Below are 17,994 nucleotides of genomic sequence, written 5' to 3' on the forward strand. Positions count from 1 at the left end.
TAAAATGACTGTAAACTTCATATCATTTTGACAAAATGAAAATTTACCTCCTAGGAGAATATTCAAGCATCAAGGAATATTCTTTGAGAATTTGTCTTGAAATGCGTGCAAATCATGGTTCCACTAGATCATGGTTCCATCTGTCTAGAACTCAGTCATAGTTCTGCTATGCTGCCTCCATTCTGTCGCCTCATTTGCTCACAGTTCCACCTCCAAGTTTCCAAAATGATGGTGCGCCCTCCCTTTGGCTTGGCGAATGAAGCTTTAAATAATGTTTTAGTGGAAAACTTGTCAAGGAATGGGATGTTGGAATAATGGTTAAAGTTAGCAATGGTAATCGTGGGGTCGAGAGATCAAATTCTGCCCCTTCCAAACTTAGCGTGCATAAACCTTTTTGGCATGGTAGTTAATTTTTGTTTGGGTAGTTAATATTAAATGGTGAATGGTTGTGAATATATGTTGGTGTTGTTTATGGAACTATATGTGGGCGAGGACAACAGACCTGCCGATAGTGGGTTCGACTCCCACCGGTTTCAGTATATATTGAATATATGGTGTGGTGGGGTGGCAGGGGTGGTGGCCCGCCACATCTTTAATTATTTTTTTGTTATTTTAAAATAAAACAAACATTTTAAAATCGTTGGAAAATAAGGGTCATTGGGCAAACTAAGTAGGCCACAATTTCACTCGCTCGGTGGCCATATTCTGGTGACCACTTCCATCGCATTTTGTAGGTCCATTAACTCTACCACTTGGCTAAGTCAACCCTGAAATTTGATTTTCTCTATCTTCTTCATACGAGCTCAGATTTGAGTGTCATTCACACCGTTGGAATTGTGACAACGAGCATTTCGATATGGTGTTGGTTCAAGAGAAATATGAAACTTTGAATTTTAACCATTGCTGAGCCCTCTTGGACTTCTGCATGTGTCTCGAGCCACTTGGATCATGTACAGTTATGGATGTGTTGTAGTATTTAGGCCTAGTTGCTTCATGACCTCTACTAAAATGAGGTTCTTTTGGCTCCCATTGTCGACAATGAACCATAGCAGAGAACCCTTCACCCACATATGTGAGTGCAAGAGGCGTTCCCCCTCCTCTAGATATTTAGGCTCAATCTTTTGGATCTTAGTGGTGGCCACGGTGGCACTGGGCTACGCATCAATGATCTACTTCCCTTTTTCATTTCCCTTATCGGGTTTTGATTCAGAGTCAGAACCTGTGTCTGATTTGGAAGCCTTCAACTTGGCCACTAGTGACTTCTTGGCCTGACACTCACTTGTATTGTGAGTGGAGCTCTTATGGAACTCACACCATTTTCCTGTGTCCTTCTTTGTCTTCGTGGTGTTGTTCTTTGCTTGCAGCTTCGACGGGATGTCTTAGGTAGCCCCGCCTTGGATTGGTCCGTTGTTCTATGGTTTGGGGGCACCTTTTCCTTGCTTTAGATTTGTAGATCCGAAGTCTCGCTTCTTCTGTTGAAACTTCTACTCAATCTTGACAGCATACCAATACGTCGTGCCGAGCGAGGAAATGTCCAGGAACTCCATCTCGTCCTGGATGTACTTTTGTAGACAACCGCGGTACTTCAGCACCAAATGTCACTTAGTTTCCTTGATACCCAGCTTCGTGTGAAGGGTATGGAAAATATTTGTGAACTCTGGCACCTCTTGGTCGCTTCCCTGCCCTAGCATGGTCCACTTTATGTATTTGTCATCATAGCTCCCGACAAGGTAATATTGTTCCTTGATGGCATCTCGGAAAGAATTCCAATTGGGTGTGGCTAAAAACAACGAGGTTTCACTCTCATCCTTTTGTTCATAATGGGTTTCCCACCAGTCCTTGACATGTGGGGTGGCTTTGAGAAGTGAAAAAGTAATATTTTCCTGATTAGGAAATTCATGAAGTGAAACATATCCTTCCAACAGATTTAACCATTTATCTACGATGTCTGCATCTACCAGGCCATCGAATATGGGAATATCTAAGTTAACTTGTACCTTAAAAGGAGTAGAGCCTCTAGGGTTTTTGCTGGATGAAGATGCATCGTCTGTGGGTAGCCATCGAAGGATATGGGAAAAGTATCCATCATCCTGTCCCTCTATCGCTCAAGGTCTTCCTCGAGCAACATTTTGAAAGGATTTCCTGCCCCCTCATCTTTCTTTTCTTCCGCCATGGGAGGTCATCGGGTTTTGCGAAGTTGATCTTGCAATGGTTCAACTAGATCAATCCCTAACTCCTTATACCCTGACCTCATTGGGGACATGAAAAGAAAAATAGAGAAAGAGCAGACTGCTATGATACCATTGATCCAAACTTAAACATGAACACAAAAACTTACAGATATAATCATAAACACAGAGATGCAACATAAAACACTTCATTTCATTAATAGAAAAATATTGAACTATGCTTACAAACAGAATGGAAATAAGATAACTAGGGCAATGGTAGCTTATCTTTGAGAAGAGATGTGGCTACATGTCTCTGAACTGTGTTACCATGAGGCTCAAGGGCCTATTTATTATTAGAAAACACGAGAAAACCCTAAACAACCAAAACCCTAACCCTAGGAGATGTAACACCAAGAGTTTGTGGGCCTCGTTGGGGTTAGTTGGCCAGCCAACTTCCCAGGGTCGTAACTTGGTCATATTATTTTTGTTTGGCGCATATGATACCTTGTTGGAAAGGTCTCACCGAGTACTAGAGGTTTTTCTATAAGCAACTAACTAAGGCCACGAGCTTGCTGCGGACCCCAAAAAATGTTGTTTATGGGGTCAAAACTGCTCAAGAAGTTCAGGACCCGAAAAACTCCTAAAAATAGTAAATGCTAAAATGAACAAGGAAACAGATGAAACTGACTCGGGGGTCTAGGTGGAATAGGTGGCTGGCCACCAATATCAACCTGGATCATTGTCCAATGTTTCATTATGAGAAAGATTGTCTTAATTATTCCCTTGGGTTTAAAATCCATTGGGTTTATTAATCCCTTGGGTTAATAATATTAATATTGAGGTATATAGTATTAATGTTAGGTTTTAATGTTTATTTTATGGTTTATAATATTTATCTTAGAATTTGTATCCCTTAGGTTTTTAATATTAATCACTTGGGTTTGTGACAAATATTTTCTAAATATGAAAACCAATCATGGTCAAATGTGGTCAACATTGGTCAAACATGGTCTACCATGGTAAATTATAATTAACCATGATCCAACACCACATTGTGAAAAATATTGTCTCAATATGGAAATCAACCATGGCCAACCATGGTCCAACATTGCATTATGAGAAATATTGTCTCAATATGAAAATCAGTCATGGTCAATCATAGTCAACCATGGTGACATTGTGGCAAAGATTGTCTCATGGTCCAACGTAACATTGTGACTACCATGGTCAGCGATGTCTATTTTAGAGTTTATAATATTTATCTAGGGGTTTATATACCTTGGGTTTATAATATTAATTCCTTGGCTTTAATATTATTCACTTGGGTTTATAATCCCCTAGGTTTTTAGTATTAATCCCTTGGGTTTATTATTCCTTTGTGTTTATAATATCAATCCCTTGGGTTTATTAATCTAACAGTTCATATTACTAGGGCATAATATTATTCATAAGGTTTATACCATTAATCCTTGGGCTTAATATAAATCCATTGGGTTTATAATCATGGTCAATCATGGTTCAACGTTACAATGAGACAAATATTGCCTCAATATGAAAATAAACTATGGTAAAAAGTCATCAACCATGATCAACCATGGCCCAAAGTCACATTGTGGCAAAGCTTGTCTCAATATGAAAATCAATCATTGCCAGCCATGGTCCAACGTCGTATTATGACAAATATTGTCTCAATATAAAAATCAGTCATGGTCAAGTATGATGAACCATGGTCCAACGTTGTATTGTGACAAATATTGTGTTAATATGTAAATCAACCATGGTTAACCATGTTTATTTTAGCGTTTATAATATTTATCATAGGGTTTATATATCTTGGTTTATAATATTTATTTAAGGGTTTATCATAGGATTTTCTCGATATGAAAATCAATCTTGGTCAACCATGGTCCAATGTCACAATATGACAAAGATCGTCTCAATATGAAAATCAACCATGGTCAAGCATGGTCTAATGTCGCGTTGTGACAAAGATTGTCTTGATATGAAAATAAATAATGTTCAACCATGGTTAACGATGGTCCAACATTGCATCATGACAAAGATTGTCTCAATATGAAAATCAACTATGGTTAACCAAGGTCAACCATGTTTATTTTAGGGTTTACATACCTTGGGTTTACAATATTAATCCCTTGGGTTTAATATTATTCCCTTAGGTTTAAAATTCCTAGGGTTTTTAATATTATTCCCTTGGGTTTAAAATTCCTAGGGTTTTTAATATTAATCCCTTGGGTTTATTATTCCATTGGGATTATAGTATGAATCCCTTGGGTTTCTTAATTACTCAGGTTAAATATAAAACATTTGGGTTTATAATCATGGCCAACCATAGTCCAACATCAATTGTGACAAAGATAATATGAATATGAAAATCAACCATGGTCCAATCTCACATTCTCACAATGATTGTCTCAATATAAAAACAACCATTGTCAACCATTATCCAACGTTGCATTGTGACAAAGATTGCCTCAACATGAAAATAAACCATGGTAAAACATGTTTATTTTAGGGTTTATAATATTTATCAAATGGTTTATATACCTTGGGTTTAGAATATTAATCCCTTGATTTATAATCCCTTGGGATTTTAGTATCAATCCCTTGGGTTTATAATATCAATCCCTTGGGTTTATTAATCTAAGGATTCATGTTCCTAGGGTATAACATTATTCATAGGGTTCATAATATTAATCATAGGATTTAATATAAATCCCTTTGGTCTATAATCATAATCAACCATGGTCAACCATGGTCCAAAGTCACATTATGACAAATATTGTCTCAATATGAAAATCAACTATGGTCAACCATCATCAACCATCGTCAATCATGGTCAACCGTGGTCCAACGTCAAATTTTGACAAACATTGTCTCAATATGAAAATCAACCATCATCAACAATGATCAACCATGGTTAATCATGGTTTTATGGCCAGCCATGGTCCAACGTCGCATTGCGACAAAGATTGTTTCAATTTGAAAATCAGTCATAGTCAACCATGGTGAACCATGATCCAATTTCATATTGTGACAAATATTGTCTCCATATCTAAATCAACCATGATCAACCATGGTCAACCATGTTTATTTTAGAATTTATAATATTTATCATAGGGTTTATATACCTTGGTTTATAATTTTTATATTAGGGTTATCATAGGATTTTCTCGATATGAAAATCAATCATGGGAAACCATGGTCTAACATTGCATTGTGAAAAAGATTGTCTCAATATGAAAATCAACTATGATCAACCATGGTCCAACATTGCATTGTGAGAAAGATTGTCTTGATATGAAAATCAATCATGGTCAACTAGGGTTAACCATAGTCCAATGTCGCATTGTGAAAATTATTGTCTCAATATAAAAGCTTAACCATGGTCAACCATGTTTATTTTAGGGTTTATAATATTTATCTTAGGTTTTATATACAATGGTTTTATAATATTACTCCCTTGGGGTTTATTATCAATCCCTTTGGTTGATTATTCGCTTCGGTTAATAATATCAATGCTTGGGTTTATTAATCTAAAGATTCATATTCCTTGGGTATAATATTAGTCATAGGGTATATAATATTAATCCTAGGGTTTAATATAAATCTCTTGCGTTTATAATAATGGTAAACGATGGTTAGCCATGGTCTAATGTCACATTGTGACAAATATTTTAACAATATGAAAATCAACCATGGTCAACCATGGTCCAACATTGCATTGTGACAAAGATTATCTCAATATGAAAATAAGTCATGGTCAATCATGGTGAATCGTGGTTGAACATCGTATTGTGACAAAGATTGTCTCAATATGTAAATGAACCATGGTCAACCATGTATATTTTAACATTTATAATATTTATCATAGGGATTATATACCTTGGTTGATAATATTTATCTTGGCGTTTATCATAGGATTTTATTGATATAAAAATCAATCATGGTCAACCATGGTCCATCGTCACATTGTGACAAAGATTGTCTCAATATAAAAATCAACCATGGTCAACCATTGTTAACCATGGTCCAACGTCGCATTGTGACAAAGATTGTCTCGATATGAAAATCAATCATGGTCAACCATAGTCCAACGTTGCATTATGACAAAGATTATCTCAATATGATAATCAACTGTGGTCAAGCATATTTATTTTAGGGTTTATAATATTTATCTTAGGGTTTATATACCTTGGGTTTATAATATTAATCCCTTGGGTTTAATATTACTCCCTTGGGTTTATAATATTAATCCCCTAGGTTTATTAATCTTAGGGTTCATATTCCTAGGGTATACTATTATTCAGAGGGCTTTTAATATTAATCCTAAGCTTCAATATAAATCTCTTGGGTTTATAATCATGGCCAACCATGGTCCAACATGATATTGTAACAAAGATTGTCTGAATATTTAAATCAACCATTGTCAATGATCATCAACCATCGTCAATAATTGTCAACCATGGTCGAATGTCACATTATGGAAATGATTGTCTCAATATGAAAATCAGCCATGATTTATTTATATTTATCTTAGGGTTTATAATATTTATCATAGGTTTTCTATACCTTGGTTTATAATATTTATCTCAATGGTTATCATAGGATTTTCTCGATATGAAAATAAAGCATGGTTAACCATGGTCAATCATGGTCAACCATGGTCCAATGTCACATTGTGACAAAGATTGTATCAATATGAAAACCAACCATGGTCAACCATGGTCCAACGTTGCATTGTGCAAAGATTGTTTCGATATGAAAATCAATCATTATTGTCCATGGTCAACTATGGTCCAGCGTTTCATTATGACAAGGAGTGTCTCAATTTGAAGATGAGCCATAGTAAACCATGTTTATTTAATAGTTTTATCATATTTATTGTAAGGTTTATATACCTCGGGTTTATAATCTCTTGTGTTTATTAGTCTCTTGGGTTTATAATAATCCCTTGAGTTGATTAATAATATCAAGATTTATTATATTATTAATAATATCCATTATATTATTGATTTGTTATATTAATAATTGTCATTATAATTGTTATAATTATTTTTGTATTTATAATATAATGATAATAATGTTTATAATAAATAATTATTATTATATTTATAGATTTATTAATTTCTTTATTATTATTATTATTATATTCATATCCATTTTCCCTTATCAACATATATCAACCACACTTAATAATGTAGTTGATATTATAGTATCAATTCATTATAGTATTTTTTGGGTTTATAGTATCAATCGAGTTGGTTTGTAATATATATCTCTTTTAAAAACAACAATTATTATTATTATTTATTCTTAATAATTATTAATAACTACATTTATTTATAATTATTAATTAGTTGATGTTAGTTTATAGTGTCAATCCATTTGGTTTATAATAATTATCCTTTTAAGAACAATAACTATAATAATTATTAACAATTATAGTTATTATTAATTGTTAGCATTTTTTTTAAACCTTGGCAAGAATACATCTTCATCATGTGTAATATATCACTCCAATCGGGGCGGGGAATTGAACTCGTGACTTCACATCAAGGAGTGTCTTAACAAGTTCCTGGTCAGCATCTATCCAAGACCATGTGGACAATATTAACATTTATAATTATTAATTATTAATAATTAATATTTATTATTTATTATTAATATTTATTATTTATGAATATTAATATTTTTTAATATTTTATTATTATTAATTATTAATATTTTTATTAGTTTAACAACAACAACAACATTGATAATATATAATTTATATATAATTATAAAATTATTAATGTAAATATTTATAAATAAATAATAATAAATGTGTTTGAAAGTTTATGTGGATAGGTTTTGAAGATTTAAAAAGCACAAATGAATCTATGATTTCATTTTGAATAGTTGTTTTGGGTCACAATCAAGATTCATCATAAAAATAATAAGAAAAGTATGGTGATGATAGGTCATGATTGTGACCCATTCAAAATTAACACTATGGATTCATTTAGATTTATAAATCTTCAAAAATAAATATGGTTGATATATGCTTATTGACTTTTATCAACCACATTTATTAATGTTGTGCTAATATAATATAAAATAAAACATAAAAATAACTTAATAAATATTTTTATTATAATAAGAAAAGTATGGTGATGATAGGTCATGATTGTGACTCATTCAAAATTAATACTATGGATTCATTTAGATTTATAAATCTTGAAAAATAAATATGGTTGATATATGCTTATTGACTTTTATCAACCACATTTATTAATGTTATTGTGCTAATATAATATAAAATAAACCCTAAAAATAACTTAATAAATATTTTTATTTAATATAGTATAAAATAAACCTTAAAAATAACTTAATAAATATTTTTATTTAATATAATATAAAATAAACCCTAAAAATAACCTAATAAATATTTTTATTTCATATAATATAAAATGATAGATATTTTATAATACTTTTTATATATTATTATTAATTTCTTTTGAGAAGAAAAAAACTGAACTGAATTTTATTGAAGAAAAAATCTAATATATATTATTATCAATCTAATAATGAAAAGTAAAACAAACCAGGGGAAGACTAGAGACCCTGCACGATTCGTTGGTTATAAGTCGCATCTTATTAATTTGATAGAAAATCAAATAAAGTGAGTGCACGGATTGACCAAAATTTGTAAAATCCCTCATTTTTCTATTTTTATACATGTAGTTTAATTAGGCAGAGGAGTTGCTAGGAAAGTTATGGAAATTCTAGTTATATTTAGAGAAAATTCGCCAAGGATTTTTGTAAATCCAAGTTAAAGTTATTAAACTTTGTTTTTGATGGCGCTGAATCCATTTCCACCATCAAAAGCACCATTCAAACACTGTGTCTATAAAAAATTTTAATTTTTTTTACCGGGATTCCAGCCACGTTTAACCGTCCAAGCAATTCTTCCGCCTTATTAGACAACTCCATTTCTATATATAATTTTATTCATCAATCATTGGTGCATATACCAATTTTTTCGAGACAGAGAGACGTGGAGGTTAGTGAGGGACGGGTCGTTGTTGCACTGTTTTCAGTACTCGTTCAAGTCTCAAGACGAAGAGACGTGAGGCAATTAAATACGACTGTGTCGGCCACAGCGACTGTAACTCCACAACGACTTGATATTAAACCATAATATCAAAACTCAATATTTTGAATTTAATATTAAATTTAATTATTATTTTTATAATTATAAAATAATTAATATTAAAATTAAAATAAGAGTTTTAATGCATGGACAATTAAGAAAATGGTGAGTAACCGTTTCAACTATCTCGGTAAGCAATAAAAGGAAGCAATGTAAGAAAATGGTGAGTAACCGTTTCAACTATCTCGGTAAGCAATAAAAGGAAGCAATGAAAATATTCTAGGGTCGTTTTTAGCGTCGGATTGAAACATTGCTTTCCTAGAAATGTACGGCTCACATACAAATAGAGAATTTCAAGTCAAGGATTCATCCCTTACATTCCAATAGTATGTTATTTTGAATTGGTAATGTTATTTTATTTTATATTTGCATAAATTCATCTTTAAAGCTTTTATTTTATCTCAAGATTTGATCTTTCAAAATCAAATTTGTAAACTTTCAATTTTTGGATATCACATTTAATTTTTCACAAATTTTGGATATCACATTTAATTTTTCACTTTGGAAAAAAAATTGCTTGCTTTGAGAAATAAGTATTTATTTTTTTAGAATATTGGGGTCCAGTAAATTGTCTTTTTATATTTTAAGTGTTTTAAATATATTTTTGGTTTTCTTTATCTAACTAAATTTTATTTGTAAGAGTGATTACATTGCATAATTGTGTATAAGAAACTCATTTTATTTCTAGCTTTATTTTTCATGTTGGGGAAATAGTTTAGTAAAATAGATATGCTTTTTATAATTTTTTTGTTTTTTATTTAGTGAAGTTCTTATTAGTTTGTTATAAATTATTATTTATGTAATTGGAAAATTCATTTTTCAAATTGCATACTTTTTATAGCTAGAAAAAAATTAGAATTTAAATGTTCATTGTACCTAGAATAGCGTCTCTAGTTGTTGGAAAGTTTCAGTTAACCAAAAATGAGGAGGATATCAGTATTAAGAAACAACCATAAAATCATACTAATAATTTTATATTCAAATTTAAATAACAAAGCTATCTAAAAGTAAAAATATGATAATAATTTTATATAGTTCATGAGATGAGTCTAGGAAAACAATATGCAAAAACATGATAATAGTTTTTCATTTAACTCTAAATAACAATGCTATTTAAGGGAATGATCAGGGTAGTCATCTTTTATGATCATTTTTTATGAGCATTTGTGATATCTCTATCATAACAAGAAGAAAGTTGAAAAAATAACTTTTCCTATTTTACATCATTGCTATCAACTTTTCCAATGTTGCATTCTAACCTTGATATTGCAGCCAAGTTTTTCAATCTTGCATTTCAATCTTAATATTGCTATTATCCAAAAAAAAATTGAAACAAATATACTATGGAAATAGAATAGCTATATAGATTAAATGGTAGATAAAATTCTATAAATATCAATCTATAATACACATTAGGGCACTTAACTTGTGATACATGTCACTTATTTTATGATTTTTAAACAAGTGCAATATGCAGATAACTATTATAAAATTTTAGAAATTTTAGAAAATTTGTTTTTATTTAGAACAATTAATAGAAAGTTATTAGTTTGATAAAGTGATTACAATACACTCATAAAAAATCTTGGCAATGTAAAATATATCAGAGAGTAACTAATTTGATGCTTACAATAAATTGGTCTTTATTAACATTTAACTATGAAGTCACTGATTTGATGCTTACACTAAATTCATCCCTATTAACATTTAACAATCTTAAAACTTGCATTCCAATTTTTATACCATTACTATCATGTTGTGGTCAACTTTTCATCGGAGTTGTCTTTGGTAAGACATTTTGGAAGCTTTTTTGGTGGGTTTTTCCGGACTAATTTAACTTGATGGGTAACCCCTACACAACCAAAATACCTTAGAAATTTTCAAAATATTAAATCCATATAAAAAAACCAATTTAAGTAACACTTCACCTCAAATATTTCCACCAAACTCTACACTAAAAATCCACAATTCCCTTTTTCCTATTTTACATTCCAACTTTTCCCATTCGCTACCGAAAAGTCCAAAAAATACGCTAAACACAAATTCTGATTCCAACTTTTGTCCGATTCGCCGCCGGTGTGCGATAAAAGAAGACCCTTCGCCGTATTAATGAGACCCAAATTCGATGTATTATTGAGATCAAGTGGAGGGCCGATTTTCCTTCCCTCGTGGGGAGGAAAGAAGAGCGTCCACCGTCTTAATGACACCCAAATTCGATGTATTAATTACATCAGTCACCAAGTGGAGGTCGGAGCTTCTTCAAAAGGCAAGTCAGTCCGGTGCCTCGAACTGAGCAGTGTCCCTGGCAATGGAGGGAGTACGAGTTACTGAGGGATGGCTCTTTGTTGCACTGTTTTCAGTGTTGGGTGTTGCAGCGGCTAGCTGGTTTTACCGTGGGCACAAAGCGCCCGGAAGGCTGTCTCTCGTGGGCTTGCTTCCCGTGTTGATTTACAGTTACAATGATATATACGAATGGGTTACGCAGATGCTTATCCTGGGCGGGGGAACTATCACATATTGGAAGGGCGCATGGACGAAATGGGTGGTGACTGCAGATCCTACTAATGTTGAGTACGTTCTGAAGATAAAGTTCCATAACTTCGTGAAGGGCGACTACTTCCGCCAGGTGTTTGGCGACGTTTATGGCGACATGGCCATTTTACTTCAAGAAGGAGAGACGTGGAGGCAATTAAGGGCAACTGCGTCCACGATTTTTGCCACCGCCAAAACGCGCAACGACGTTATTCAGACCACTTTGAGGTTAGTACACCAGAGACTTATTCCACTGTTCCAGCGCGCGGCTAAAGAGGGCATTGTTCTTGACCTCCAGGAAGTTTTTCATCGCTACACCTTCGACAGCATCTCTAATTTCGCCCTCGGATTCGATCCGGGGTCCCTGAGCCTGGACCTCGCACATAATCGTTTCTCAGAGGCATATGACCGGGCCATCGAGCTTTCCATGCGTCGGTTTCTTGTGCCGGCGCTTTACTGGAAGACACTGAGATTTCTGAATTTGGGGCCAGAACGGCAGATCCGTAAAGATGTAAAAGTCATAGATGATTATATTGCGGAGATCTGTGCTACGACGAGGCGAAAGATAGCGCAGAACAGTGCGAATTGTGAGGATTCTCCGGGCTTTTTGCCTCTCCTCCTCCGCCTCGAGAAGGAGACGAACGGCCGCGTGTATTCTGACGACCAGTTGAGAGACGCCTGCGTAAGCATCATAATGGCAGGCAGGGATACGACGGCCCCGGCGCTCGCTTGGTTCTTCTGGCTTCTGCAGCAGCACCCTCGCGTGGAAGAGAATATTTTGATGGAGCTCAAAGGCATAATAAACCGCAGAAAACATGAAACCCACGCAGACCACGAAGAAGCGTTTACGGTGGATGAGTTAAAAGACATGAACTATTTGCATGCGGCACTCTCAGAGTCTCTGCGACTGTACCCGTCGGCTGCATTAGAGAATTTAGTGGTTGCGAACGACGACGTGCTGCCGGATGGAACGAGGGTGAACAAGGGGTCCGGGGTGTTGTGTTTATGGTACTCCATGGCCCGAATGGAGAGCATATGGGGCGCGGATTGCCGCGATTTCAAGCCAGAACGATGGCTCCACAATCGAAAATTCAGGACCAAGTCGGAGTTCATATACCCGGTGTTCAACGAAGGCCCTCGCCGGTGCCTAGGGAGGGATATTGCCCATCTGCAGATGAAGTGGGTCGCTTCCTCCATCATCCTGCGTTTTCGCGTGAAAGCAGTGGCCGCACATCCTGTCGTGCCAAAGTACGGGATGATGTTGCGCATGAAGGTCGGCCTCAAGGTCACAGTCGTCACGCGCTAAACAATCACGATCACTTTGACTCTTTCCGGCCTAAAGGTCACAGTTCGTGCCCCCCAATAATTTATTTTTAAGCTAGCATATTCCCTACATTATCTAAACGTATACTGTATTGCACAATGATATGTCTAGTGTTTTCTTTATATTATTTCTATTGAGGGTTTGACGGATGGTTTTCCTGATGATGTTTTTATTATATGGATGATATTCAAAGACTTGGTGGAGGTGGTTTAGTTCGTGCTTTAGATGATGTGAGTCAGAAATTCTAGTAGCTTTCGTAGTTAGGATTTTAATAATTCCATATTTTTGTTTGGGATGGTGATGTGAATTTGTGTGTATGTATATTCTAGTGTGAGTTTTATTTCTCTACACTTGGGAGATAAGTTTCTCGTCTTTTTGGATAAAAGGATGTTAAGAAAGGGTAACTGGTTATCCTTTTCTATTTAAATGGTGAATTTAATGTGACTTGAGAGACTGTTAATGTGAGTTTAAAAATCTTCCAGTTTATTTTTACCATGACTCCATTTTGCAAAAACATTGTTGACAAATCTTTTCCATTCTTCTGGGGTGTAAGGAAAATATTTGAGGGCTTTCTGTTCAAAATGTTCCATGTATATGTTAGACATTATAGGAGATAGAGGAGATCCCATTGCTACTCCATGAGTTTGTTCACAATTTTTTCCTTTAAAGATGAAATATGATGATTTTAGGAAAAAAATTAGGAGGTCTATAGTGTTGTTATCAGTGATTGATTTCATAACGTCGATGGCTTCTTCTATCGGTATCATAGTGTACCGGGAAATCATTTCAAAACTCACCATGAGATCTTCATCTTTCATTTCAAGGTTTTCGGTCCTTTGAACTAATGTTGCAAAGTCTTTTATATAAGATGCGGTGTTTCTGCCTAAGGGACGTAACTTTTTAGCAAGGTATTGAGTAAGGAGGTAGGTGAGTGAACTTATGATATTGACTATATATCTTAACGGGATACCGTGTTTATGAAGTTTGGGAGCTCCATATTTTCTAGGAGTGATGGAGCTAGTAGGAGTGATTCTCTTTTTTTGTAATAGTGTCAAGAGATGAATCTTTTATTTTCTTGGTGACCTCCCTAAGGATTTTAGCGCTAGGTTCCTTATCTAAGATTTTATAGAAACCACTATTATTTAGGTGTTCTTCCATTTTTCTGTCATATTCAGAGGAATGGAAGAACACCTAAAGATAACTTAACAGGATTTAAAAAATTGTTATTTTGTAAATGTCCAAGTTATGTAGAAGAAATCAATCTAAAGTTATGTACAATATATGTTGATATATTTGTTGACTTGTTTAACCCCTCATTGTCATGTTTGCCTCTTTCTAGCTCAAGTGGGTTTATTTATGAGTCTCTATTAAGGCAAGCCTTATCCATTTGTTTGTTGGCCATTATTAATTTAGAATTGACCAATGCAACTTATAATGTTTAACTTTGAAAAATAAGCACTTATTTTTCAATATTATTAAAAAATTAATTTTCAACACACATGATATTATTTATTTAAATGACTTTATTCTTGCCCTACTTCAATGATAACTTAACAAGATTTAAAAATTTGTTATTTTGCAAATGTATAAGTTATGTAGAAGAAATCAATCTAAATTTGTTGTGTTTCCATAGGTGTCCATTGAAGCTTCTTAGTAACCATCCCCACCTAAGATTGGAAAATCACCTCCCACCAACGTAGCATATGTTACATTATATCTACTTTTAATGTGAGTTTTAATATCTTAGTTTAGTTGAAATTGATCCTTTTGTACTAATCAAACATATTACAAATGTCTATGTAGGTGCCATTGTTCTTTCCCCTTTTATACCCACCCAATTCCATCCTTCACCCATCCCATTTAGTCCACATTACGGGCCAAGTCTGACCATTAAGTTCCCCCCAAAACTTGGCATTCCCATTTCCTCCCCCAAGGCACTTCCCTCTATTGTATAACTAGTGGAGGTGTATCAACTCAAACATCCAATATGTTTTCCTTTACACCCTTCCACCATGCCCATATCCATTCACCCTGTGCCACTCTATCATTAGATCCATAAGTGTATCAACTCAAACACCCAATATATTTTCCTTTACACCCTCCACCATGCCCACATCCATTCACCCTATGCCACTCTATCATTAGATCCATCCTATCACTGCATCCACTATTGCAACAACCAGTATTGTATTTACTAAAACTTCTTGAGCTATAATGGTGCAAATTTAATTGCTGCAACAACATCCTCCCCAGCACCTATCATTGCCTCAGAGAAAGTTGTCTAGCCAAGTTCTACACCTCCTATTAGTGCATCCACTATTGAAACAACAAGAATTTCATATATTTTAGTTACATCTATTGTTATTGTAACTACATCCTCCCTAGTTCAAAATCCTTCGCTTTACTCATGTGTTGTTAATATTAAATTATGATTGAAATTCCAACGTGGAGAACTATGACTGGTTGATACGATGATTAAGCAGATAAAATTAATTATTTAAAACTAAGTAAATACCGACTGAAGGGGGGACTACCTTAAGGATCCATAGTCTGAGGGAAGCTTGCTTGCTGACGTGCCTTGCAAGCCATAACCCAACCAAATTAAATCGTTAAGCCACCAATTATAGGCCAATCATATTGTCTGACATATTTCACAAAGTAACATGATTTGAGAGAATAATGACGAGTTGATACTCATTCATGAAAAAATATTAGGGTGGTGGGGGGCACAAGATAGTGCCCATATTCCCCCCACTTAGATCAAGGAGACAATCAAACCTAGGGGGACAACACTTCAGGAAACACGAGGGTTGTTAGATAGTCAAGCATTAGACAGGGAGATAATGGAAGAAAGAGGGTGGTGCCCAATTCGAAGAGTAGATCGAAGAGATAAGGAAATGTTTCCTCAGATGCACAATGAAACATTGAGGAAAAATACGTAAGAACAACAAAAGAGAAATGGGAAAAGTCATATGTTATGTAAGAGTGGATCTAGGTTGTTCATCTAAGGGTGTTTATCTGGATTTATCCATCTGGATAGGTTGATCTATTGATATTTTGGTTATGTTTTTGGGTTGTTGGTGTGTGATATTTCTCTTTCTCACTCTACTAGAGATTAGAAGATGCTCAAAGTTGAGTGTGGAATCATGGGGCAATAATTGTAGAACACAAAGCAATAATAGAGAAAATTCTTGAGCCTTGTGTATGGTTGAAATGTCATTGAGAATTGGGTAATGTCTTTGAATGAGCTCAAAGGAGTGGGATGGCCCTATAAAACTCTTGGGCTTTCAAGCCATCAAGAGTGAAAAGAGGTTATCTGAGGTCACACTTGATCCAGCCTACATCAGTGGTGGACCCCATTTGGCTTCAAGTTGTTGGGCCCTCAACAATCGAACTAATCAAGCGAAAAGTGAGACCGATAGTCCCTATTCTAACATTGCATGGACTAGAGCAGGCCCTACCATGATTTCAACTCTCAAATCATTGACTTGAGGAAATTTTGTGTGAGGACTACGACTAGGGAAATCTAGCTTATTATGATGTGGGTTGGGGTGGTCCCATTGGTCCCTTGAGCCTTTGACCACCAGAGTAATAAGATCTTCACTAAGAAAGAGTGGAGCTTAGGGGGCTCAGTTCAGGGTGACATGGATCAATGGCCTCCACTTTGGGCGGTAGGTTTGGGCCATCTATCTTTTCACCACTTTAGAAAATGTTTCAACGTGTAGAGTGACCTAATCTGCAAGGGTGTGGGTGCCCTGTGGACTTGGTGGGGTGATGGCATGTCACCATGTGGGATACAAAGAGAGACCACATGAGTGCCACATAGAGTTATACTAATGATGTGGCCCCCTTTTAATGGCCCAAACTTTTAATGGTTATAACTTTCGATCTGAGAATCATATTGAGATAAAAGTTACATCGTTGGGAAACTCTCTATGAGCTCAACATAATGGTGGTATTAGTATTAATATTTGAAGACTTCAAATAAAGAGGTTATTTAACTTCATATTCTTAAAAAAACACATAGAGATTGGGTCATATAGATAACCCTCCCACATCCTAGGATGAATGAGGGGGTGGGAGGGAAGTGATTACAGAGTTGTATCAGAGCTTAGGCTCAACACTAGATCTGATGAGGCTCACACAAAAAATATAAAATTTAATATGATAATCTAATTGTTAGAATGACATTTATCTTTGCAGTTAATGTGCCTTCTAACCTTGATAAAATACTTACATGTCTCTTTATTTTCCTAGGATATGTAGCTGACATCAGTGTTGGATGTGTGAACAACTTTAGATAAACATGCTTAATTATGACATATCAAGGTAATGAGTTAATAAGTTTATGATTGATTTAGCTAACAACTCTATGTGTGTGTGTGTGTGTGACAACACATAAGACGACACAATTTAAAACGATAGAGAATGAGCAACTAAATGATATAGTGTATTACAAAACTTATTTTTGTTGATTATGGAGAGAGCTCGTGAGCAGAGGAAAATGATGGACTAGGGTTTCTGACAAACCCTTACACAATGCAGAGACAGAGAAAGTAGACTCTGAATCAAGCAGTACTGCTGCCAGCGCAGGTCTCGTTGAATTGGTAGAAAAAGCCAATAAACATCACTATGGGGGAAGCTGCAGGGCCTCCCCCCATAGGCCGCAACAATGGAAATCAACCTCATATGGAAGAAAATGAACAACCCACAACTGGAAGAGCAGAACAACCACCAGTACAGCCTGCGCAGTA

At 34.8% G+C, this 17,994-nt stretch overlaps 1 pseudogene; it reads left to right on the forward strand.

Moving 5' to 3' along the window:
• Positions 1-11,692: 11,692 nt before the first annotated feature.
• LOC149229042 (cytochrome P450 86B1 pseudogene) lies at positions 11,693-13,222 on the forward strand (annotated as a pseudogene).
• Positions 13,223-17,994: the final 4,772 nt, after the last annotated feature.

Source organism: Pinus tabuliformis, chromosome J, assembly GCF_031772625.1.
Source record: "Pinus tabuliformis cultivar Carrire ecotype Pingquan chromosome J, CPIR1, whole genome shotgun sequence".
In the NCBI taxonomy this organism is placed as follows: domain Eukaryota; kingdom Viridiplantae; phylum Streptophyta; class Pinopsida; order Pinales; family Pinaceae; genus Pinus; species Pinus tabuliformis.